At 42.4% G+C, this 25,244-nt stretch overlaps 1 protein-coding gene across 1 annotated transcript in view; it reads left to right on the top strand.

The window, feature by feature from the left end:
* BLOC1S5 (biogenesis of lysosomal organelles complex 1 subunit 5) overlaps window positions 1-25,244 on the top strand; it is a 282,496-nt gene that overhangs the window by 3,212 nt on the left and 254,040 nt on the right. The gene's annotated exons all lie outside the window — the stretch shown is intronic.

The following is a 25,244-nucleotide window of genomic DNA, read 5'->3' as shown; positions in this document are numbered from 1 at the left end:
ACTAGCATGTGAATTACAGGGCATTTCTCAAATAGACTTTTTTTTTACACAATGTCTTACATTTGGAAGGAAAAAATGTAGAAATGAGAAAGACAAGGGGCAGTAACACTTTGTTTTGCTATTCCGTGTTTCCCCCAAGTCTCCTGATAAAAATGGTACCTCACTTGCGTGGGTAGGCCTAATGATCACGACAGGAAACACAACATGGACACATCACATTTTTACATTGAAATCTGACGTGTTTTTTGCAAAGTGCCTAGCTGTCGATTTTGGCCTCTAGCTCAGCCACCGCCTAGGGAATCCTACCAAACCTGCGCATTTGGGGGGACTTGTGGGGCTCTCACCAGATTCTGTTACCCAGAATCCTTTGCAAACCTCAATATTTGGCCCAAAAAACACTTTTTCCTCAAATTTTGGTGACAGAAAGATCTGGAATCTGAGAGGAGCCACAAATTTCCCTGCACCCAGTATTCCCCCAAGACTCCCGATAAAAATGGTACCTCACTTGTGCGAGTAGGCCTAGCGCCCGCGACAGGAAATGTCCCAAAACACAGCATGGGCACGTCCCATTTCCCAAATAAAACAGAGCTGTTTTTTTGCAAAGTGCCTAGCTGTGGATTTTGGCTTCTAGCTCAGCCGGCACCTAGGGAAACCTACCAATCCTGCACATTTTTTAAACTAGACACCTAGGGGAATCCCATATGGGGTGATGTGTGGGGCTCTGACTAGGTTCTGTTACCAGAATCCTTTGCAAACCTCAAAATTTGGCTACACCTGCGTTGTTTTTGGTCCTTGGCTCAGCAGCCATCTAGGGAAACCTACCAACCCCAGACATTTCTGAAATCTAAACATCCGAGGGAGTCCAGGGAGATGTGACTCGCGTGGATCTCCTAATGTTTTCCTACCCAGAATCCTCAGCAAACCTCAAATTTAGCTAAAAACAAATCAAATTTTTCCCACATTTCTGTGTGGGATCACCGCACCAGGACAAATGTCCTACAACCCTACATTCCCCTCAGTCTCCCGGTAAAAGTGATATCTCACCTGTGTAGGTGGGCCAAGTGCCTGTGACAGGGAAGAGCCAAAAACATGTTGAAATTGAGAGTGAACCAAAGCAGGTCCAAAAGGGCAGTTTAAAAAAAACAAAAAAACATTTTTAGGCTGACAAGTGCAGCAGAATGTTTATCGGTATAGATGAGACAATGCTGGATGGTAGGAATTTTGTGGATTCCGGAAGGTTCCATCACAAAAATGTGGGGAAAATGTGTGATTTGCAGCAAAGTTGGAGGTTTGCAGGGCATTGTGGGTAAGAATATGGTGGGGGTGCATGTGAAGCACAACGCCCAGGAATCACCCAGATGTTTAGTTTTCAGATATGTCTAGATCTTGTGGATTTTTCTACATAGTAAAAAAGTGCATCCCTCACCATGCCAAGTGGGACGGTTTTGAGAGTTAGCCAAGCTCTCATGGCCCAAATGTAAACCCAAAATAATCAAATGTCCTCTTGCTTGCCGTGGGATAAGATGTTTTAGTGTGCGGGGGGAGAGCTGAAAGACTGCTACTCCCTTTGGTTGGGGTGGAGGCATAACCAGCCCCATACTGGTTGGTAGCCACCACTCCACTATTTTATATATGTTTTTAATTCCCTGGCATCTAGTATGCTTTCTGTCCCCCGGGGAGTGGATCCGGGTAATTGCCCCATCTACCCACCGGTGGGCAGAACAACTTTGGCCCCATTTATTTGGGGTGGGAGTATGGCCATACCCCCACCCTCTTATTTTGGAAAAAAAATCTTCTCTGGTGGGCTTTCTGCCCCCGTTGGGGGCAGACAGGCCTTCCAAAAATAGGCTGATCTGCCCTCGGGGGCAGATGTGGCCAACAGTAATGTGCCCCCTATGGGGAGTGACCCTTGCCCCAGGGGCTAGACCCCCCAAACAAAACACACACCCACACCAATCCCTGGTGCCTAAGTGGTTGCTGCCCCCGTGGCAGATCGGCGTAATAAAAATAGGACGATCTGCCCCCAAGGGGAGCAGAAATGGCCTAAAATAAATTTGCCCCCCCCAGGGGAGCGACCCTTGCCTAAGGGGTCGCTCCCCTTGCGTGAAATTGGCACAAAAAAAAAACCCTGGTGCCTAGTGGTTCCTGCCCCCAGGGGCGGCAGATCGGGCTAATAAAAAATAGGCTGATGTGCCCCCAAGGGGGCAGAAATGGCCTAAAATAAATTTGCCACCCAGGGGAACGACCCTTGTCTAAGGGCCCCCCTTGCGTGAAATTGACGCAAAAAAAATAAAATCCCTGGTGTCTAGTGGTTTCTGCCCGCTTGGGGGAAGATTGGCCTAACAAAAATAGGCCAGTCTACCCCCAAGTGGGGCAGAAATGGCCTAAAGGCAATTTGCATTCCCAGGGGAGCGACCCTTGCTTAAGGGGTAGCTCCCCATATATAAAAAAAAATAAACATAAAAATATATATATATATCTCTGGTGTCTAGGGGTTTCTGCGCCCCCTGGGGGCAGATCGGCCCAATTATAATAGGCCAATCTGCCCCCGGGGGGTGGGTGGGCGGAAATGGCCTAAAAATAAATTGCCCCCCCTGGGGAGCAACCCTTGCCCAAGGGGCCGCTCCCCTTATGATCTAAACAAAAAAAATCCTGGTGTCTAGTAGCATTTCTGCTGCTCGATCGCGAAATGCAGAGAGAGACATGAAAGGAGAGGAAAGGCCTTTCCTCTCCTTTCATGCCTTTCTCGTCCCCTCCACGTGATTGGAGGAAAAATGCTTTTGCATTTCTCCTCTGATCCGCGCTGGTGGGGGCAGCCTCTGATGGCCTCCGAAAGGAGCGCTAGCGCTTCCCCCGTGGGCCCCTAGCTGGACGTGACAGTTACGTCCTTGGCACCCTAGCGGTGCTGCCCAGGACGTAACCTTTACGTCCAGGGCACCCGAGAGGTTAACAGTGCAACATAATGCTAGTGTTTGACATGTGTTGTTGAATTTTATACTTATCGGGCATAAGGACTGTGAAAAGACGTGGAGAGAATAATTTTGTTAAGTGGTAGTGAGAAACAGGATATTCGTAGTGCTGTGTAGTGGTGTGATGAGATGATAAACAGTGTGGTGGATGTGGTGTACTGTGAGTATGTGATGTGGTGCTTCTGAGCCATCTGGAATGAGGCAATCAGCAATCAACCTTTCAGGCAGCGTGAGATTAAGAGAGGGGAGGGAAAACATAAGACTGGAGACACGGCAATTACTGGAGAATCAGAAAGGAACAGAGAAGCATCAGGCAAATAAGGGCAAGGAAGATGGTAGCAGGCCAGGAGTTAAACAAAATCATGAGTGATTCTGACTTTAGGAAGATCACATTTGCAAAGTACTGGGTCTTCAGGATAGCTCCTTTTTAGGTCAAGCCTAGGCAGTGTGCATGCACTGTCTGCAAGACGTGCTACATTCAGTCTATGGGCTTTAACCATGCTCAGTATTGCCATTCTCTCTTTGTTGTGCTTGTCTTAAATGCTTCCTTTTTGTTGGTGCATTTTACTAAATGTCCCACCCTTGTGTGCTTAGTTCCCTCCAAGTCGATTTCACAAAGAGAACATTTTTGTTAGCCATCTCACTACGTTCATGCTTCCTCCTGTTACAGCATGTGATGGCCTCTCGTCCCTCCTCCTGTCTGGGCATTGCAGCCTTAGTGTTCTCTTGGTTGTCCATATCAATGTGTTCACACCACACCAGTGAAAACACTGTGTTTGAAAAGGCACAGAAGGTTTCAGGTTTCGTTTGTTCTTGTGCCTCTGCTTGGATATTCTTACTTGATGTTTTCCAAGCCAGTTTTCCCTCCACTTCTGTTCTAGAAATAATTGGTTCTGTGTGCGTGTTTTGCACCCTCTGGCAGACACACACTTATCCACTTTCATTCTTTCTCATTCTAATGTCCTCTACACCAGCTGTCTCCAACCAGTTGATCGTGAGCTACCAGTAGCTCGAAGACACCTTCAGAGTAGCCAACAGGCTTGAGTTCGATTTTAAAATAAGTGCAGGGTCACATCTTCTTTTAAAAGTTAAGGGAATGCTCTGTTTATTTTACATCATCATCTCCAGGCTGCACATAGCAGGACCCGATAATGAGCAGTGCTGGAGTGGGATTTATGACCCAGGGCACAGATATGAAGAACTGAAGCACTGAGGTATTTAAATCTTTAATGCGCCCTCTACTAGGGGGAGAGAAAAATGTTTGAATGCTTTTAAATGGGAGAACACTAAAATGAAGAGTTAACTTAATGATTAATTTAACTCTTAATTTCAATTTTCTCACGTTTCAAAGTGTCACATTTACAAACAGCAGTTCCATTGCTCCCAGTAGCCAGTAGACTCTGCCATATTTATAACTGAAAAAAATACAACCATTTTTTTTTAATGGGAGAAATTTAAAGTGAAGAAATATATTTATATGAAACATTGAGTCAATTTTGTCTTTTGTGAAGCATGTTTCCTCACTTTAAATTCCTCCTTTTCAAATAAATGGCTTTATTTTCCTGTTTTAAATGTTGCACCATGTCTACAGGCCAGAGGGTGACAGTAAATACTGTGCCATATTTATAACTGGAAAAAAATGACATTTTCTTTTAAATGTGAGACATTTAAAGTGAAGAAAAAAATGTCTTAATATTTTGTACAGCATATTTCTTCACTTTAAATTTCTCCCTTTTAAATAAATGGCTATATTTTTCTGTCATAATATCACATGATGTCTACACTGGGTGCTGTTTGTCAGTGTGAAACTTTGAAATTGGAGAACATTAAAATAATGAGTTTTATGGCATCCATATAAGGTTAACTCTTCAGTTTAATTTTCTCCCAGTTCCAAGTGTTGCGTTTACACGCTGCAGGCATCTTGCTCCCAGTGGCTGATGGATGTTTTGTTATATTTATAACTGAAAAATATAGCCGTTTTATACGCAGGAGGAATTTAAGTTACAGAAAAGTGTTACATATTATAAATATTTTTCAAGAACATTATTAAGAACTTGACATTTCTCAGATTAAAAAAAAAATAGTTGTATGTTTGTGTTACACAGGTAACTGTTCCACATATGGGGAAAGATATGTCTTGTGCCACAAGTACATACAACAAAGGCTCTCATCACCAATACACACACATATCCCATTCATATGCACACAAGACCTCACTGGCACACATGACACAGGTATGTTGTTCAAACCTTAGTTTCTGGCTCTATGGGCATTAGTTATAAAGTTAATTAAGCTAGGTGTGGGGGTTTCTGGTAACATTGCACGAGTGCCTTGGCCTTCAGTAGCTCACAATGATTTTTACTGATCAGAAGTAGCTCTCGCTAAAAAAAAAGGTTGGAGACCCCTGCTCTAAACTGTGCTGCAGCTGCGTCTCTATCGTAAATCCTCATTCTTAATCCTCTAGGCAGTGCTGGCAGCTGCGTCTGTGGTCCCTATCGTAAATCCTCATTCTTAATCCTCTAGGCAGTGCTGCCAGCTGCTTCTCTGGTCCCTGTGGTAATTCCTTATTCTAAGTCCTCTAGACAGTGCTGCGAGGTGCTTCTCTGGCCCCAGTGATGATCCTCATTCTTAGTCCTGTAGACAATGCTGCAGCTGCTTCGAAGGTCCCAGTGATAATTCCTCATTCTTAGTCTTCTAGGCAGTGCTTTTAGCTGCTTCTCTGGTCCCGTTGGTAATTCCTCATTCTAAGACAATGCTGCAAGCTGCTTCTCTGGTCCTTTTGGTAATTCCTCATTCTAAGTCCTCTAGGCAGTGCTGCTAGCTGCTTCTCTGGTTCCAGTGGTAATTCCTCATTCTAAGTCCTCTAGAAAGTACTGCTAGTTGATTCTCTGGTCCCAGTAGTAATTCCTCATTCTTAGTCCTCTACACAATGCTGCAGCTGCGTCTATGGTCCCAGTGGGAATTCCCCATTCTTTGCCCACTAGGAAGTGCTGCAAACTGCTTTGCTGGTGCCGTCGGTAATTCCTCATTGTAAATCAACTAGACAGTGTTGCAAGCTGGTTCTCTGGACCCTTTGGTAATTACTCATTCTAAGTCCTCCAGGCAGTGCTGCTAGCTGCTTCTCTAGTCCCAGTGGTGAGTCTTCCTTCTTAGTTCTGTAGACAATGCTGCTTCTCTGGTCCAAGTGTTAATTTCTCATTCTTAGTCCCTTAGACAGTGCTGCAGCTGCTTCTCTGTTCCCGTCGGTAACTGCTCAGTCTAAGGGGGTCATTACAACCTCGGTGGTCTCTTTTGAAGACCGCCGAGGTACCGCCATGTGGAAGACCGCCAGTGGTGGCGGTTTTCCGCTCGGCCTATTATGACCGTTGGCAGCTCTCCGTCCTTTTACCGACGGTGAGCCGCCAACAGCCATACTGGCGGGAGGCGGGGAAGTGGAGGTTGCTCCACCTCCACCGCCACGCCAACAGAACTCCGCCCAGCGAATCACATCCTGTGATTCGCCATGGCGGTGTTCTGTTGGCGGTGTGGTGTCGGCGGAGCTGCCCCCATGGCTCCCGTCCCCTCCTGGAGGATCGATGGAACAGGTAAGTCGATCGTCCGTTAGGGGAGGGGGGGGGGGGGGTGTTGTGTGTTGTGTGGGTGCATGGGGGTGTGCGTCTGTGTATGTGAAGGGGGTGCGTGAGTGCGTGTATGCTTGCGGGGGTGTTGTGTGTATGGGAATGAGTGGGTGTATGTCTGTGGGTACGTCTGTATGGATGTGTGCGTGTATGTCTGAATGTGGGTGTGCGTGTCTGACTGTGTGTGTGGATGTTGGCATGTATGTCGGCGTGTGTGCGTGTAAGGGTGTAGGTGGTGCCTGCATGCCTGTCGTGTGGGTATGGGTTATGTGTTGTTGGGGTTCGGGGTGGGGAGGGGGGCCCTGCCACCTTTGGGGGGGTGGCAGGGGTGGTGGGGGGTGGAGGGGAGGGAGTCGGGGTTGAGGTGGGGGAGACCCCTATCAGTGCCAGGGAAGGAATTCCCTGGCACTGATAGTGCTTACTGCCGTGGATTTCATGGCGGTTCAAACCGCTGGAAATCCACGGCGGTATGCCGGGTCCAAATACCGCCAGTGGTATAGTACCGGCCACCAGGCTGGAGACCCAGGTCTCCAGCCTAGCGGTCGTCTCCGCCCTGGTGGGCGGAACGGAAAACCGGCGGATGACCATGGCGTAACCGCCATGGTCATAATTCCCCAAAGTAAGATCGCCAGCCTGTTGGCGGTCTTACCGCCGGTTTAACACCGACCGCCAGGTTTGTAATGACCCCCTATGTCTTTTAGGCAGTGCTGCAGCTGTGTCTCTGTTCCCAGTGGTGATTCTCCATTCTTAGTCCTCTAGACAGTGTTGCAGCAGCATCTGTTTATACATCCACTACACTCCAAAGCAAAACACATAGGAAAAAGACATTGTCATTTGCAACGCCAATGGCTCTAACTATCCTAAACGTGAGACCTATTGCATTGCAAATGCTTGTTGTTCTGGAGTGGGATTCGTGGCATACACGGATTGGTTGACATACATTGAGGATGCGCAGGTCTCTGTTGATTTCCTTCTGTTAATGTGCATTGCTGAGGAAGAGCATATTCTAAACACTATCCATGTGCTGTGCTGCTTCGTCTCTAACACAGCTGCCTCGCTGTCTGAGCACCCCTCCATAATTCCTTTAGTATAGCGCGCTTCACCATTCCAAGATGCCAGTGTCTACTGATCGGTACTCTCATCAATACTATCCCCCGTTACTTTGGTGGACTGTTCTGCATACCCTTTCTCCAGGTAACTGGTGTGTTATCAGAGAACCAGAGGTATCTGAAAAAATATGTCTTCATTACCATATTGCGGGCATGGGGTTGCCTGGGGTTGTGTTAATTGTGTATTCTTGAATTAGGGAGGGGTAGGTTCTGGGAGGTTTTGTTGAATCGACTGGAGTTGAATTGGTATCGTATTTGACTTGGCATAACTGTGTGGCATTGGGCGTCTGTTTAACATGTTTTGCTCGGTCATCTTGCAGGGTCACAGCATACAGAGCACAGCATACTAAGAAAGAAGACATGTCTAACAATCGTATATAGATTACATAGCTGTTATTTAGTTAAGATACAGGTATTGGATAAATATTGAGTAATTCAGATGGTGCATTACTCGTTCTTTACTGAAGAAAGGTCAGAAGCCTAAAGATGTTGAGTGTACATAAGTGTGGTCTTGGTTGTGCAGTGTATCTTTACCAGAGTCTACATTGTCACCGGTTTGGCCATGCAGTTACTTGCTGCAGTGGAGTGGGTGGTACACTGTGGTTCGCCTCCTGTCTTATAGAAAGAGGATATCTGTGGTTACTTGTGGTGTTGAAGTGATATTTGGGGATGTGGATAGTTGGAAAAGTCTAAGATGGGGAATAGGGAACTCTTTGAAGGAAGCTATTGAAGAAGAATAACTGAGGCAAGGGAGGTGATCAAAAGGAATGGCAGCATCCAGGGGTATAATTTCAATATTAGAGAAACCCCAATGGCTGATAAGGTAGAACCAAATCAGTGATTTGGGTCCATCTGTGTGCAACATGAGCAATGTAAGAGTAGTCCTGGGTTGACGTTGCTGTGTATTGGCCAGGTAATTATAGTGAGGACGTCAGATATCCTCCTACTTTTTTTTTTTAATATACTTGTTTGACATTTTTATTGTGATACAACAGAGATTAAAGCATCAGCAGATAAACACTTATACATCAGCATATAGTCCAGCAGTGATTACAAGAGAGATATTATCTTCACAAGATGGCAGTATGATAGAGAACATGATGAGGCATGTCAATGAGCAAGTGTTGCCCAGCATGCTGTAACTCAAAGCGCAACCCCTAGCACAAGGAAGTGGGTCCATTCCAAGTGGGAAGATTTTGAGAGTTAGCCAAGCTCTCATGGCCTAAATGTAAAACCAAAACCCAAAATAGTCAAATGTCCTCTTGCTTGCCATGGGATAAGATGTTTTAGTGTGCTGGGGAGAGCTGAAAGACTTTTACCCCCTTCAGTTGCGGTGGGGGCATAACCAGGCCCATACTGGTTGATAGCCACCACCCCACTATTTTTTGTTTTTTAAATTCCCTGGCATCTAGTAGACTTTCTTCCCCCGAGGTGTGGATCAGGGGTAATTGCCCCATCTGCCCACTTGTGGGCAGAACAACTTTGGACCCATTTATTTGAGGTGGGTTTATGGCCATACCCCCACCCTCTTATTTTGAGAGAAAACAAAATCTTCCCTGGTATCTGGTGGGCTTTCTGCCCCCAAGGGGGGCAGATGGTCCTTCCAAAAATATGCCAATCTGCCCCCAAGGGGGGCAGATATGGCCAACAGTAATGTGCTCTCATGGGGAGCGGCCCTTACCCAAGGGGCTGCCCCCCACACACAAAACACACACATACACACACACCAATCACCCTGGTGCCTTAGTGGTTTCTGCCCCCCTCCTCCCCCTCTGGAGGTAGATCGGCCTAATAGGAATAGGCCGATCTGCCCCCAAGGGGAGCAGAAATGGCCTAAAATAAATCCTGTCTCTTCCGCCCCCCTACCCCCACTAGAGGAACGACCCTTGCCTAAGGGGCAGCTCCCCTTGCGTAAAATTGATGCAAAACAATAAAGATCCCTGGTGTCTAGTGGTTTCTTCCTCCCTTGGGGGCAGATTAGCCTAACAAAAATCGGCCTAAGTGGTCGCTCCCCATATATATAAAAAAAATAAACATAAACAAAATATATCCCCGGTGTCTAGGGGTTTCTGCCCCCCCTGGGGGCAGATCGGCCTAATTATAATAGGAATAGGCAGAAAAGGCCTAAAATATTTTGCACCCCCTCCCAATGGTTACGTCCTCGGCACAGGAGCACTGTGCCAGCAGACGTAACCATTACGTCCCCGGCACAGAAGGGGATAATGAAACGTATAAATATTTTCTGTGTTGCTTCATTTTGTAATCTAGAAAACTGTTGACATTCCTCAACAGCAGTGTCTGCAGCAACTTTGTTTCCCTCCTAGATGACCTCTATCAAATGAGGACATTCATGTATTTCTTATTAGAGTTAAGAATAGGGTCTGCCTAAAGTCCAGTGGTACAAGTGCATCAGGGAGCATTATTAGTGAGACAGCTGCATTCATTTCTGCAACTTATTATGAAACATCACCCAGGACATTCCAAATTCAGAAACCGATGTAGGAAACACTGATCTGCTTATGAGGTCTTAGTAGAAATTGCTTTATGCCATTAATATAGGTCATTGAGTAATGGGACTGCTCTGTATCTTACTGTGTATCAGTTTGGGTGACTGTGAGTAATATAGTGAAATAGACGAGCTGTTCATGTTCATGAACATGTTAGCAGGATTATTACCATATTCTTTGCAATGGAAGAACACAGAAACTATTTAATTATGAAGCAGCAGAGAATGCCAACATCTGGTACAAGGGGGTGGTGCAAGGTTATACCTCTAGCATCTCTACTACGTAACCCTGGGATGAACAGAGTGTGTCCATGAACATGAAAATCTTGAGCAGCTGCAGAGATTACCTAATAATGCTTTCCTCTGCACTAGAGAAAGTGTGCTGCAATAAAGCTTCCTTAAATTGATTGAAACCTGAGCAAATTAGAACCTGAACTAGTACACACATGCAGTTTTATTTAATTACAGAAAGGAAGCTTAATTTACCTCATTACCTTTTTTGTTGGCTGTTTGATTGCAGTGAGTTCTCAACTAATTTTCAGCATAAATTAAAACACCTGTCTGGGCTCATTGTTTTTGTTGTGAGCCTACTCCTGGTGCAGCCATGGGCTGGGTTTTTCAATAGCATATTATGTTGTTTCAAATATACAAAGTGCACTGGAATCTGAGGTCTTGTGGCTCTAAAAGCAGTAAAGTCATAGCAAGTTTAGTTGGCCAAAGATGTGCCTCAAATTTCTTCCTAAATGAAAAATAGAAACAGACAGATTTTAGAGGCAGTTCCAAAGTCTGAGAGATTTTAGAGGCAGTTCCAAAGCCTGAAAGCTAAAGCCGAAAAATATGTATCTACCAAGAAAGGTAGATTTGTTAAAGCGGAGAACATCAAGAAGATTAACTGTAGGGGATTATAGAGATTGTGAAGTACTATATCTGGCTAACTTGGATCTTAGAAACGTAGGGAAGGAACCATAAATACATTTATGGACCAAACAGATGATTTGTAAATGATTCTATTATGAACAGAGAGCCAGTGTAATTTTTGAAAAGTAGACCCAACAAATGAAAAGCAAGTGCCTTGATTTACTAATATAGCTGCCTGATTTTGAATAGTCTGAAGACTGTTTTTTTTATTCTGCTTGGAGGTGCTTAGATAGTTCAAGTTCCAATAATCAATTATAGATCCAGTAGTGGTGGTAAGTGCAATTTGTCTACTTACTTTTTAAAGAATTGTTTTCAATTTACGTAGATGGACAAACAGGAGGCAGCAACGGAAGAGATGTGTATGTCTTGCAACAGCAAATCCATCTTGTTGGATATTGGTGCCTGTTAAATGGCAAACAGGTTTAGTGTTGTTAGCACTAGAGTAAAATTTCTATTCATATCTAAGTAATTTAGAAAGAGGAAGAACATAAAACTCAATATGCAAAATGATAAAGTGGAGTCATGTAGATCTCTCAGTAGTTAAAGTTGCAGCGGAGGAATGTTTGCTGGTTCCACATGTCTCCCTAAGATATGTTGTTTAAAAATTAGGTGATCCATGATACAGCTTTACCCATATGTCACAGTATGCCAGTCTGCTAATTAAAATGTTGTGGACTACAATATCGACTGCTACAAACATATCAAGATGGATCAAATTGCTCTTATTAATCTGCAGCCATTCAAAGAACGCCTAAACCTCAAGCAGTGCAGATTTAATGCTCCTGTGTGATCAAAATACTACATACAAATTGTCTAAAAAAATGTGCCCTTCTGAAATAGAGGATAACTAAATTGCCAATAGAATTGCTTAACGTTTTGTGGCTGTAGGAAGAAGTGTGACAGAAGAGTTTTTTTGAGTGTCAGGATTGTGCTTTCCCAAGAGGGATTTCACAGTGTCTTGGTCACATTGTAATGGAACAATGCCACTGATTAATGGAATTTATTTATTCATGAAGTATTTTATAGGAATCAGATCAACCCCTATTTGCACAGGTTTCAAGTAATGTCTCCTCAGACTCTCATAACATCTGCAAAATAAAATAAAAGTGCTGCGTGCTTTGCATTGAACTTCATCACAAGGGCAAGTGTTCTTGACACCTGGGCATTTTTTCGTGTCGGGGAAGGCAACTAGATGATGTACTGTGCCCAATCGCAATCTAGTCAAGACACAGCTGTGCTGTGTGTCAGTCACCCAGCTTAAGTAGAGTTGGCATCCTTGTAATAAACCAGTGTCCTATACAAAACAACCCTTTGCTTCCTTGCTACTGCATACATTCTATTTTCCTAAAATTTAGAAAATAAGTTTTAATTACACTCTTCTCCAGGGAAAAGGTTTTTAGAGTGTCAAGCTTAACTAATCGATTAAACAAATGATTTAATAACCCCTCTATATACGAGATCCAGGGAATTTTAAAAGCATGATCTAGTACTAGACAATCTAGAATGTTAGACTTGTTAAAACTAGTTTCAGATATTCCCCAAATAGGGTGGCAGAGCAAAAGTGGTTTCAGTTAGAGCACATCTTCCAAATAATTCAGTCCAGTTTCCTTGTGAGCTATAAAGGAAGAGGCCGAAGCGGGCGTACATAAAAGGCGCTTGAGGAAGGCTTTCTCTTCGACCTGGAGGGAATTACATGAACCATGTCCCCACAGGCCCCCACCAAAGGCCCTTTCACGTTATATATATTTCAACCACTTCCTGGACTGGCTGACTTCCTCTTGCAAACCTGAAAAATCCTTTCCATAATTTGCTCATCTTCAGGCCAGTCTCCTGAACCCATTGTGTCCAAGTTCCCTTATTACTAAATAAAACCCCTAAATAACAGAATTAATCCAACCTCACTATAGGGAATACTCAATGAAAAATGTCCTGCATTTCTGCAGTTTCCTCCCACAAACCATCATAAAAGTTAGTTTTCTTGATCCTCATTTTCCTGACCTCCATAAAGTTTGCAGATACACCCATCAGTTTGTGTAGACCGACAGGCGTCCTGGATAACAAGACGACATAGTCTGCATACAGTATAACAAGTACCGCCCGACTGGCCATAATAAGTGCATCAGCCTGCAAAGCAAGGAGGGTGCCATCCATCCTGTTAATAAAAGGTGAAAACGGGAATGGTGCCAGTACACACTTCTACCTAATTCCCCTTTAAACCTTAAACTAAGTAGAGCATCCCCATTTGGACCATAGCGTACCATTGAAACTCTGATACAATTTTGCCAGAAGGCTAACCATGACCCTTGGGGCTCCCATAGATATTAATGTAGACCAGAGAATTAAATGATCTACCAGATCAAACGTACTGCTTAAATTAACAAAACTTAAGTAAAGGGCTTCTTCCTTAGCTATACTTCCCTTTAAGCAATTCCAAATTAACACATTGCTCCATTGTCCCAAGCCCCTTCCCAAACCCATACTGCATCTCAGTTATAATAGTATTGGCCTCTTCCCACTCCTAACGTGCGCAGGAGGACCTTGCCCACCAATTTGGCAGAAGAGAGATGAGGCAACAACAACATTTAGGATTCAACTTATTTCCCATTTTTAAAAATAGGGACTATAATTGACACAGCCCAGGATGTGGGATTGAGTCTAGGACAGACGCATTAAGTACCCTAGTCAAGCTGGGGCTCCACAGCTCACCCAAAGTTTTAAACACTTCAACAGGCGCCCCATCTCGTTCTGACACCTTCCCCTCCCCCAGTGCTTGTATCTAATGCATACAGAACCTCCTCCAGGATGCCATAAAAAGCGGGACTGATCTTAGTTAAGGTTGTCCTCACCAGGTAGGTGAAAGACAATGTCAAAAGACGTGTGCAAGGACTTCTGAAGAAAAAGAACAAGAAGAGCCCTTGAAACTCTTCTATGTCCAGATGCTCCCTGTCCAGGAAGAGATCTCCCAGTCAGCGCTGTTGATGTACAACTCTTTCTTTGGCATTTGAGTTAGACCCTATGCTGAATCTGGAGCAGATTCACCCAAGTTTCCTGGGCGATTGCTTTGCAGGAGGCCATGCTGCAAATTTTAAAAATTATTCCTGGTGCCTCTTCCAGCCCTATACACCTGTCAGGACCTCTAGTCAGGCTTTACCAGGGGCCCTCCTCTGGCACTGATTGACCCCAGACGAAGCCAGCCTGTAATCAGTGACTTTGCTCCTTTACTATAGGACATGGCACTTCATCCTCTGTCAGTGTTTCCGGTGGCTCTAGTGGAGCCAGTTCTGGATCTGTCCCAAGCGCCGATCTTGGATCAAGCAAGGGCTTGTCCAGCATTGAGATACAGTCACTAGGGCTAATGCTCAACATGACGAAGACTCTCGACCAGCAGCTTTGTCCTGACAGCAGTACTTCTGAAGGATGGAGCAAAATATTTGGATCAATTTCAGATAAGTACAAGGCCATCAATGTTCCACGCAATGAGGATGACTACGAGGCATATAATTTGCACTCTCTTCACTATAGAGGTGTTGTTCTCTTCTTGCTTTGCAGAATGCCATGGTCTTGGATAAGTCTCCAGAGACCATCCTGGATTCCTTTTGGGGCCCGCTACAGAGAAGAGTGTTGTGGCTCATAAGGCTCTAGAAATTCTGGATTTATCACTCTCTACTGAGGTGACTAGACCGTAACTACTTATGGAAATTTTGCAACTTCATCCTGTTACCTCAGAGTCCTTATTGCCTTTCATTGAAACCCTGACTTGCCTGAGGAGGCTGCATTACCACAGTCAGGAGTTTAAAAGTTGTAGGTAACTGTCAATTTAAAAATATTTTTTTTAACTACAGTGTGTGGAATTGAGCACCAAGTTTGTGTTTATATACTAGATTCCTGAAAAGCTAAGCTGAGCAAAGCAACATATTCCAGTTTTAACAGCAATGCCATCCATAAGTATTTGCTGAAAGGAAATGTCCTCCTGGGTTGCACTGGTAGACATATGGGGCCAAAAGGCAAAGTTGTCTTCAACAAACGTTTACTATCCACGTCCCTCTCCCCTCTGCCCCCCCCCCCTAAAGGGTGAGCCAGGGCCTACATAATTTGAGGAATATGATAAGTTAAATGACCAGTATTCATCGGAAAGAACATCCTGGCTATTTATCCCAAATTGAGGGCCATGGACTTACTATGTTTTAAGTAGCTAAAAAGCTTTGCCCACAAAGTAGATTGTCACAAAAGCTACCTAGCCAGAGTTAGAAGCCAATTTGGTTTCTTTTATTGCTTTCCCTCAGTTGCTCCAGTCGATGAGGTTTAACACCGATGGATGGTCACTCAAACAAAAATATGGCTTCCTTCAGCCCAAAACAGAACAAGTAGCAATGCTAGGTACGTGACAGGGCTCATCATTTGAGTCATGGTTAGCCTTGTGAAAAACTGTAGAGAGTAATATCATCTCCTTCTCTCCTTCTGACTAGCTCAGTACCATCTCCTATAGGTAACACTAAGTTTACACTCCACCGTTCCCAACCATTGTACCTGACCTTAATGTGTTAGAAGGAGCCACAAACCCCTCAAATGTATAATTAAAAAGGGGAGTTAGGTGTGTTTGTGAGCACGGTTGTGTAAACCCCTTTGAGGCAGTGTAAAGCAATTAATGAGAACTCACAGTGAAGTGTAAGTTAAAGGAGGCTTGATAAACAAGACCTCACTACAGGGAACAAACATCAACTTTCAGAAACAGAGTCCCACCACGAGCTGCCTCACAGAATATTCCATCCCCAACATTCCACTGTACTGCTACTATACCACACTTCTTTTCTTAAAATATACAGTTTCTTTTTTATATATATAAAATAAAGAAATATGTAAAGTTAAGGTTGAATCTGAACAAAACACGGCCATATAAAATTAATAAACTAAGTCACATAGTAACAATGTATAAGGCATAACATATTGCATTAAAAGTATTCTCAAACATACTCTTTCAAATAAATCTTTTTTGTTAGTTTTCCTTTTATTTCTTCTGTGTGCAATGATGTCTTTATGGAATTCCTTACTAGCACCGAATATACATCGCTGTCATATATCTCCCCATGAGGCTTGACCTTATCAGGACTTCTGGCAACACTGTTCAGATTCCAAATTCTATTATTAGTTTTATCAGCATTTTTGATTTTTTTCACAATCAGTTGTGTCATAGAAATTTTGAACACATTGCATGTCCAAAAGGAGCTTTCACTTCCAATTCCCCACATTTTAACTCCAGTTGCTTGGATTCAAATTTCCTTTTGCAATGCTTCTTCCTCTTCTTTTGACACAACTTCTCTTTCTCCGCCTATTTATCATCACTTACTACTTTTGAATATAATTTTTTGCATGTCTTCTGTCCTGGTGATAACAAGTGCTAGGTTTCCTCCTTCTTAAGAGTTTGAAAGGAGACTGGCCCATTGTTGAACAAGGACCCATACAGTATGGAAACAGATGATCACCAAGTTCATCTTTCCATTGAAAACCACTAATACAAGCAGTCTATATACCTTCCTTCAAAGTTTTATTGAAGTGCTCAACTATTTTGATCATTTGGGTTGGTAAAGTGCACCTTCCTTATGTACAACCCCATATTTTTAAGAAATACTTCAACCTCTTATGAACAAAATTGTACTCCATTGCCAGACAGCAATGATTTAGGATGTCTGTCTTGTTGAAACATATCTTCTAGGAATCTGATAACTCCTTTTGAACTAATATCTTGAACATATGTGTTCAGGCCACTTCATCTCATAGAATCCAAAAAAGTATTCAACTTTCCTCTTGTTCTTTCAGCCCATGGCACCAATCTGATTTCAGTGTTGAAATCACTTTTGAAAGAACATGTCATCTTTCGCTTCCTTCACCTACTCTTCACAAATGACACCAACCCTTGTAGAACATCCTCCTGACTGACCTCATGCACCTCATCACCTGCCACCTATGCTAGACTTGATAGACAATCAGTTGCACTATTACATGCTCCTGGAATGTACACCACATGAAATTAAAATTCTTGTACATCAGTGACTCCTTGACGTATCCTGGATGATACTGAATCCAACCCTTTCTTCATGAAAACCTCATGGAGTGGTTTGTGATTTGACTTCACAACCAACAAATCATCCCAAACAAAATTCTATTTTTTCTTTAATGCCCAGTGAACTGCCAAAGCTCCTTTTTTCAATGACTGAATAATCATTTTCTTGCTCCCTGAAAGACCGTGTAGCAAATACATTAGTCACTTCCTCCATATCATATTATTGCATCAGAACTGCCCTCAACCCCTTCTGACTAATAGCACAAAAGGCTTCTTTTTATACACAAAAGCATGATGACTAGGAGCATTCTGTAAACACCTCTTGGTCTTAATAAACTATACTTCACATTCTTCTGACCAGGTGAAATTTGCCTTCTTTCTCAACAACTTCCTCACCTCAACCATTTTTCTTGAAATACTTTCAATTGATTGTAAAATTGGAACATGCCCAAATATGACAGCAACTCCTCTTTACTCTGAGGTGAAGTCATCTTTCGTTTGGATTCCACCATCTCACTGTTAGGCATGACACTTCCATGAAACAATGTATGCCTTACATAACACATCTCCTTGATACCACATCTGCACTTCTTCGCTTTGAAAGTCAAACCATGTTCTTAAACTCTTCAAAACCTGCCCCAGTATTTGATTGTGCTCCTCTCAAGGAGTAACATCTCACACCATCAGTTCCTTTCATTAGATCACTCTTTGAAAAACTGATGACCCCAAAAGCAGACCAAATGGCATGAGTTTAAATTTGAATGTACCCAAAGGAGTAATACACATTATCAGATCCTGTGACTGACTCTTCATGTAGCCGTACCTGATGAAAGGAAGAGTCTTCATGAGGGTATAAAATTTAAAATCATCCGCAATTGACAATAATTCCGCCATGTTTGAAATAGGATGATGATTTACAACAACCGACCTATTAAGAACTCAAGTCAATACAAAGGCAAATTTCCATATTGGCTTTATTGGCCACATCTATGGGTGTCAAACATTTGTGGACTTCCATGCATGTGATTATAACCTGTTCCATCAGCTTTTCTAATTCCACTTTCACTTATTCTTGGACCCTTACAGGGTAATCTTAACTTTAGAAACACATAGTAAGGCTTCTTTTTTAGTTTTATATTATTCAGGTATCCATTCAAACACTCTATTTCAGGTTTAAAAACTTTAAGAAAAGATTCTCACCACATCCATACATTCTGTTTCTATTTCATGAATTTGAACTTGTGGGTTAGCATTCAGATCTATATATACTCCATGATCCATTTGCATGGGCTGTTAAAGGATAATATCACCTTTTCTGAAACATAATTTACTATTTATTTTTTGCTTTCATAATTTTAAAATTCAACTATCCATAATAATAACCTAGCATGGGAATTTCCAAACCTCCATACCTACTAGGTCTTAAATCCATCACTTCCAGACTACCACACTCATCTTCTATAGATTTGTAAATTTCATGAAAAATTATATTCAAACGGGAACAAGAATCAAAGAACATTTCACATCACCAAGTCTGACTATCTCACTTGAACTGTCATTAACATTACTACCAAACAGTAGCACAATTTCAGCACAACATTCAGATATAAATGTTTTATTTTAAAAAAAATGTTAGAATGCCGTTTGGATCTGCAACATTTCATAAAATTACATTTCTGTTCACGCTTGTTACGTGTAGCAGTCAATGCAGGATAGTCCTTGTAGCTAGTCATGCCCTTACTGAGGGCATACTGAGGGCATACATAGGATTAACCTTTAGAGGTACCTTCATTCTGTGTGCCTCACTTCTCCTTCTCTTTATTACTCTTTATCACATTAACTTGTAACTGTACTTTATTTCTTGTTTTACCACGCAGCTCTGAAACACAAGCCAACATATGTTCTACATATTTCGTAATGAACAACGCTGCAGCCAGTAGAGAATCATCTTTTAACCATGGGTCCTCCCTCAACTTCTTAGAAATTGGTCACATATTTGCTCATCACAGAGCTTGCCACATTTGCATGTTGTGAGTAGCTTGCAGCGACTGGTTACATACTCCTCAACACTTTGATTTACCCCTTTGATGCATTTTACAAAATGAAGTCTTTCTAGAATAGTACTCATTCTTGGTAGATAACGTAAATCCACTTTCTTTATACATATGGGAGCATGGAGTAACCTATACAGTTTTATGTCAAGACGGGAGGCTAGCATTATGCAGTAACTTCTGTTTACTCCTTCTGAGCCATAAAAACCATTCAAAGCTTACAAATAGAACTCAAACAACAACATAATAATAAAAAAATGTTCAGCCCCATATAAGCTGTGTGTTCTCCATCTTCTCCCTCTTTTGTTTGCTGCTTCTGAGCAGATAAGTATATGTTACATTTATTCATAAAGGCGTGTCTGAATGTGTTTATGGGTTAGATGGTAAATTTGAAAGGCATTACCCAATTTATGGGTATGGATGTGTATGAAACAGTGAGTTATGATTTTTTTTAATATAGACTGTTTTATTTTGTGCATTTGCCAATTAGACGCTATATATATATATATATATATATATATATATATGATATTTGGACAACTTTTTCTTGATGTAAGCAGTGGGATGTTTTGCGATAGGTAACGTGATCCATCTTGAAGGTTTTTCATAAAAATAAAAAAAAAGACTTAGGAGGAAGCACTGGCGGTTGGGAGCACGCGCTATAGGAATGCAATGACTCACATTGTTCTGAGCACACACATAGATTAGGCCTTAGGGCATCGCGAGTCGGTAAGGTGACGTTACCTAGATGCGGCCGGCAGGTTGCTAAAGTGTGAGGCAGAATGATGCGAGGACTGAGCGTTATAACATCAGGTCGACATTCACTTCCTCGTTAGCAAGTTGATTGGGCTCTTTTTGAAGGAGCCCTTGTTTTATACAGGATACTTTTTTCCTACAACAAGTTGCTTTGCGAGGCTGTTCCCTAGGCAACGGATCACATTTGATTGATTCGATGCTATAACAGTAACAGCGCTACAGGACAGAGATACTTCAATAGTTTTGAGGTTGTTAAACGATAACATATGTAAAAAAAATAGATATAAAATGTCAGAATTAAACACAGAAAAGGTAAATCAGGAGGATTTAATAAGGAAGATTGTTTCTGAGGAATTAGGGGTTGTAGTACAGGAGTCTGTAAAACAGGTTTTAGGCAAAAGGAGAGGTAATGATGATGAGGAGGAATTTTACCCTTTATCAGAAGAGGTGGATCGTCAAAGAGGTACTGGAGTAACTTCTTTTAAAAAGAAAGCACTTACAAAGGATGACAGGTGGGAGTGGATTCCAGGGCGACTCACAAAAGAAAGCTACCCTGCGCAGTTCAAAAGACAGTCAGCTTGATGCTGAAAAAGATGATTACTCAGATGAGAGTGCTGGGATGGCAAACGATAACAATGAAAATGATGATTTAGATACATTTATTCTGGAATGATCCTGATGTTAGAGGAAAGGATGAAGAAAGTGTATTGGATCCCTTTCGTCAAAAGCTCTTTAATCCGAAAGATATCAGACACCCGAGAGAGAAAGAGTGGTAGCCGGTAGATCATGTTTCTGAATATATAAAGGCTAGGCTATGTAGGTCATTGGAAAAAGATGTGGTGAGGGTGGAGTGTTCTAGGCCTGTCATTGATGAAAAAGTGTCTAGGACACCAAATTAAGACCCGGTGATTATAACATACATATTTAAACTGGGTAAAGATCCAAGAAAAGGACTGGAGAAGAGCTTAAAGCAATGCCAAGATAAAGTCCTTGACATTCTTGGACCATTGGCCAGGATATTTGAAACGGTAGAAGAAGCCTACTTAAAGGGAAAAGACCTAGATTTGCATCTATTACACAGTTGGTGTCAAAGAGCCATTTGCTTCTTGGGGAATGCAAATGCAGGGCTTTTAGCAGAAAGAAGGAAGACAATGCTGATGCATATTAGCCCTAAATTAAATGAGTTGGCAAATAAGGAATCCTCAGAGGAGGCTTGTGGTTTACTTTTTGGAGAAGTAATGGTCCAGTCTTTTTACCAAACTTTTACGAGCATAGATAAAGCTTATTTTCAGTGCGTATAGTGTTTTCAAATGGTAGTTTTAATGGACAGGTCGGTAGGAGGGGGCAACTTACCAGCCGGGCAGGATTTAGAGACCCAAATCAGAGCCAAGGAAATGTGTATCACAGAAGAAACCAAGGAAGATTTCCGTTTTACCCCCAACAGGGGAGAGGATGAGGTCGTAACGCCAGAGCAAGGGGTCATACCCTTGGACAAACTCAAAACCAGGGTGAGTATGAGGATTTTTTTCTACTTCTATCCCGACAAGTGTAGGAGGAAGATTAAGGGGCCTTATTATGGCCCTGGCCCGGTCTTAAGACCGCCAGGGCCACCGTGGCGGTCCGACAACCACATTACGACTGTGGCAGTTGCGCAACGGTCAGACCGCCAGCACAGCCAGTCTTCCTTCACAGGAGGGGCTGGTGGTGCTGGTGGTTGTACTCCGCCAGGGCAGTGCTGCCCTGGGGATTATGAGTCCCTTCTCCGCTGGTGATTACGTGGCGGTAGCCGCCCCATGTAAAGGCTGGTGAGGACTGGGTGCAGAGGGACCCAGGGGGGTCCCCTGCACTACCGATGCACTTAGCATGGCATGGGCAGTGCAGGTGCCCCCCCCCCCCCCTTGCAGACAGTGTACATCGCGACAGGTGCTGGTGCACCCTACGCACAACAGCATTTCTGCCAGCTCTATTATGAGCCGGAGACAATGCTGTTTGGCGTTTCCAGCTGGGCCAGCGGGTGGAAACGTCTCTTCCTCCCGCTGACCCAGTGGGAAACTCTAAATGAGGCCCACCGGAAGGCACTGGCACCAACCGGCCCATCGGGACTTCGGCGGACAGGCTTTTCCGTCCGCCGAAGTCGTAATGACCCCCTAAAATTTTTCAAAGTAAATTGGGAGACAGTCACTCGGGATGTGTAGTTGTTACAAACCATAGACAGATATATAATAGAGTTCGATCAAAAACCTGTGCAAGTTTAGAACCAAGGGAATTAATATTTCAAAATCCGTTGGAACAAATAGTTCAACAAGAGGTTGCTCACATGTTGTTAAAGAATGTGATTGTGAAGATGGGTGAGCAGGACAAAGGATTTGTGAGTACATTGTTTTTGGTGGAAAAGGACTAGGGTTGGAGGCCGGTAATAAACCTAAGAAAATTAAATCAGTTTGTAACTTACCAGCATTTCAAGATAGAAGGTATTTATCTTTTATAGGATCTATTACAAGAGCAGGACTGGATGGTGAAGTTGGATCTCAAAGATGCTTACTTCACTATTTCAGTAGCGAAGGACAGTCAGAAAGTTCTGCAGTTCAGGTAGAGAAATCAATTATATAGGTTTTAGAGTCTAGCATTTGTACTAGCTTTGGCCTCTTGGTGTTTCACAAAAGTAATGAGGCCTGTAGGTGGTTTTCTCAGAGAAAGAGGAGTAAGGTTGATATTTTTTTTTAGACGATATGCTGATATTAAATCAGGTTATTGAGTATATAAAGGAACACTTATTTTTTTGTTGCAAATTTATTGGAGAATTTATGATAAATCAAGAGAAATCTATATTTGCTCCAATGAAGAGAATGTAGTTATTGGGATTCATAGTGGATACAGAATTATGTCAATTACAACTTCCAGAAAAGAAAGTGTAGAAAATCAGACAGGAGATTCAGTCTTTACTGAGAAAAGAGCAGGTAAAACTGAGAGAGTTAGAGCAAGTGATAGGGCTACTGTCTTTGTCCTATCAGGCAATTTTTACAGCACCTTTGCATTACAGGGCTTTACATCATTTGAAGACTTTAAGCCTAGCAAAAGGATTATGATACAGAGACTTAGTGCCTCTGTCCCGAGAGGAATTGATTTGGTGGAAGACGAATATGGAAGTGTGGAATGGCCATGCGAGTTTTGGTTCAAAACCGGACTATATATTAGAGAAAGATGCAAGCATTTTTGGTTAGGGAACTGAGCGTTTAGGTCAAGCGACTAAAGAAATGTGGAATTCTTTAGCGAAGGAGAGACACATAAACTGTTTGCAATTGCAGGCAGGACTGTTTGCTTTACAGAGTTTCAGGAGGGGCAAGTCTGTCCTGTTGAAAATGGACAATGTGACGCTGTAGTATTCATAAGCAAGTTGGGAGGAACCAGGTTCAAGAACTTAGCGGAATTAGCAAAGGAGATTTTGGAATTCTGTTTAGAACACAAAATAAGTTTGAAGGTGGAATACTTACTGGGGGTTAAAAATGTTGTAGCAGATTGGAACTCACATCAGGTGAGGGATTACAGTGACTGGAAACTGAGAGAGGATCTTTTAGAGAAAGTCTTGCAGACCTGTTCACTTTCAGTCTACTCTTTCAGTTACCGAACTATATCAGTTGGAGACCAGATCCAGGTGCAGTGGATGGTTTATGAAGGATTGTAAGGGAATGAAAGGTTATGAGTTTCCTCCATTCTCTATGAATCAGAGAGTATTGATAGTGCAGGTGAGATGGCAAAGATGTCAAATAGTATTGGTGACACCTTTCTGGATGACTTAGCCTTGGTTTCCAACACAAATGGAGATGGCAGTTTGCACAACCAGTTTCAATAAAGTCTTGCAAGCACCTGTTGTCAGGTATAGATGGCGAGAAACATCCTTTGGTAGAATCAGGTTCTCTGAACCATCTACTATGGAAGATATCAAGTGTTGAGAGGACTTTCAGAGCTTCCGGAGAGTACTAGATGAATCTTGGGCACGGGGTTCCAAGAAAAGGTACAGAGTTTTTGGACACATTGGTGCATGGAAAGGCATTTGGATCCGGAGGAGGCAGATGAAGTTCAAGTGGCAGAGTTGTTTGACAAGGGTATGTCATATAGAACAGTTAATTGTTATAGATCTGCTGTAGCTGCTGATCATGGATTACAACAGGGTATATCAATTGGTAGGAGTGCTTTAATTTGTAAGTTAATGAAAGGGATTGATTTGCAGAGACCACCAAAATACCAAATGTTATGTAATGTGGATTTGGTACTTGAGTTATTTCTGTCCTGGCCAGCCAATAAGTATTTACAGGTAAGAGAACCTTCTTGGAAGATAGCAACTTTGCTTTGTCTCATATCTTTCAGAAGAGTATCAGATGTGAAGGCTTTGGAAGTGTCCCATAGGTTGTATAAACCAAATGGTATGTTCAAAGTGTGTAAACGCACAAAAACCATGTCAGGATCAATATTTTACCCACTCTTTGATGAATTTCCTAAACTTTATGTGGAACGATGCTTAAAAGCGTACAAGAGTAGGGTGCCAGAAAAAAGAGCGGCAGGGGTTGACCAGCTCTTTATTTCATATGTGAAACCCTTTATAGCTGTAACTAATTCTACTATTGCAAGGTGGGTGAAGGCTGTTATAACATTGGTGTGGATGTGTCAAAGTTTACAGCACATTCTGTAAGAGAGGCCATGGCGACTAAGGTTTGTATGATGGGAGGAAATTTGGAAGATATTATGAAAGCTACTGATTGGTCTTCCGCAGAAACATTTAGAAATGTATTTTTCAAATCTGTAGATCGTGTTTCAAAATGTGTTTTGAAGGATTCCAAACATGCATAATGTTAGCCTCCTTTCTTGACATAAAATGGTGATTCTTATAGGTTCACTGCATAAAAGATTTGGGTTTTTATTAAAGTTAAGGAGGCTAGAATTGTCCCACCCACCCTTCCTGTGGAAGTGGTTGGGAAATATAAAATCATCTTTATTGAATGAGTTTATCAATAGTGGTTTGCGTTATTGAAACGAGATACCAACTTGAAAAAAAGGTTTATGTATTAGGTATAAGAAGGTTTGAAGGAAAGATTACATACTGTGTTTTTATTTTGCAGAGTCATAAAAAGGGACGATTTCAGTGTAAGAAAGGATATACGTTGAGACAAGAAGATCAAACAAAAGAGGGAGAAGATGGAGGACACTCAGCTTTATGGGGCTGAGCATCCTTTTTCTATTATGATATTGTTAGACTTCTATTCGG

The sequence above is a fragment of the Pleurodeles waltl genome, chromosome 2_1, assembly GCF_031143425.1.
Source record: "Pleurodeles waltl isolate 20211129_DDA chromosome 2_1, aPleWal1.hap1.20221129, whole genome shotgun sequence".
NCBI classification, from domain to species: domain Eukaryota; kingdom Metazoa; phylum Chordata; class Amphibia; order Caudata; family Salamandridae; genus Pleurodeles; species Pleurodeles waltl.
This window is presented reverse-complemented; position numbering and strand designations above follow the sequence as displayed.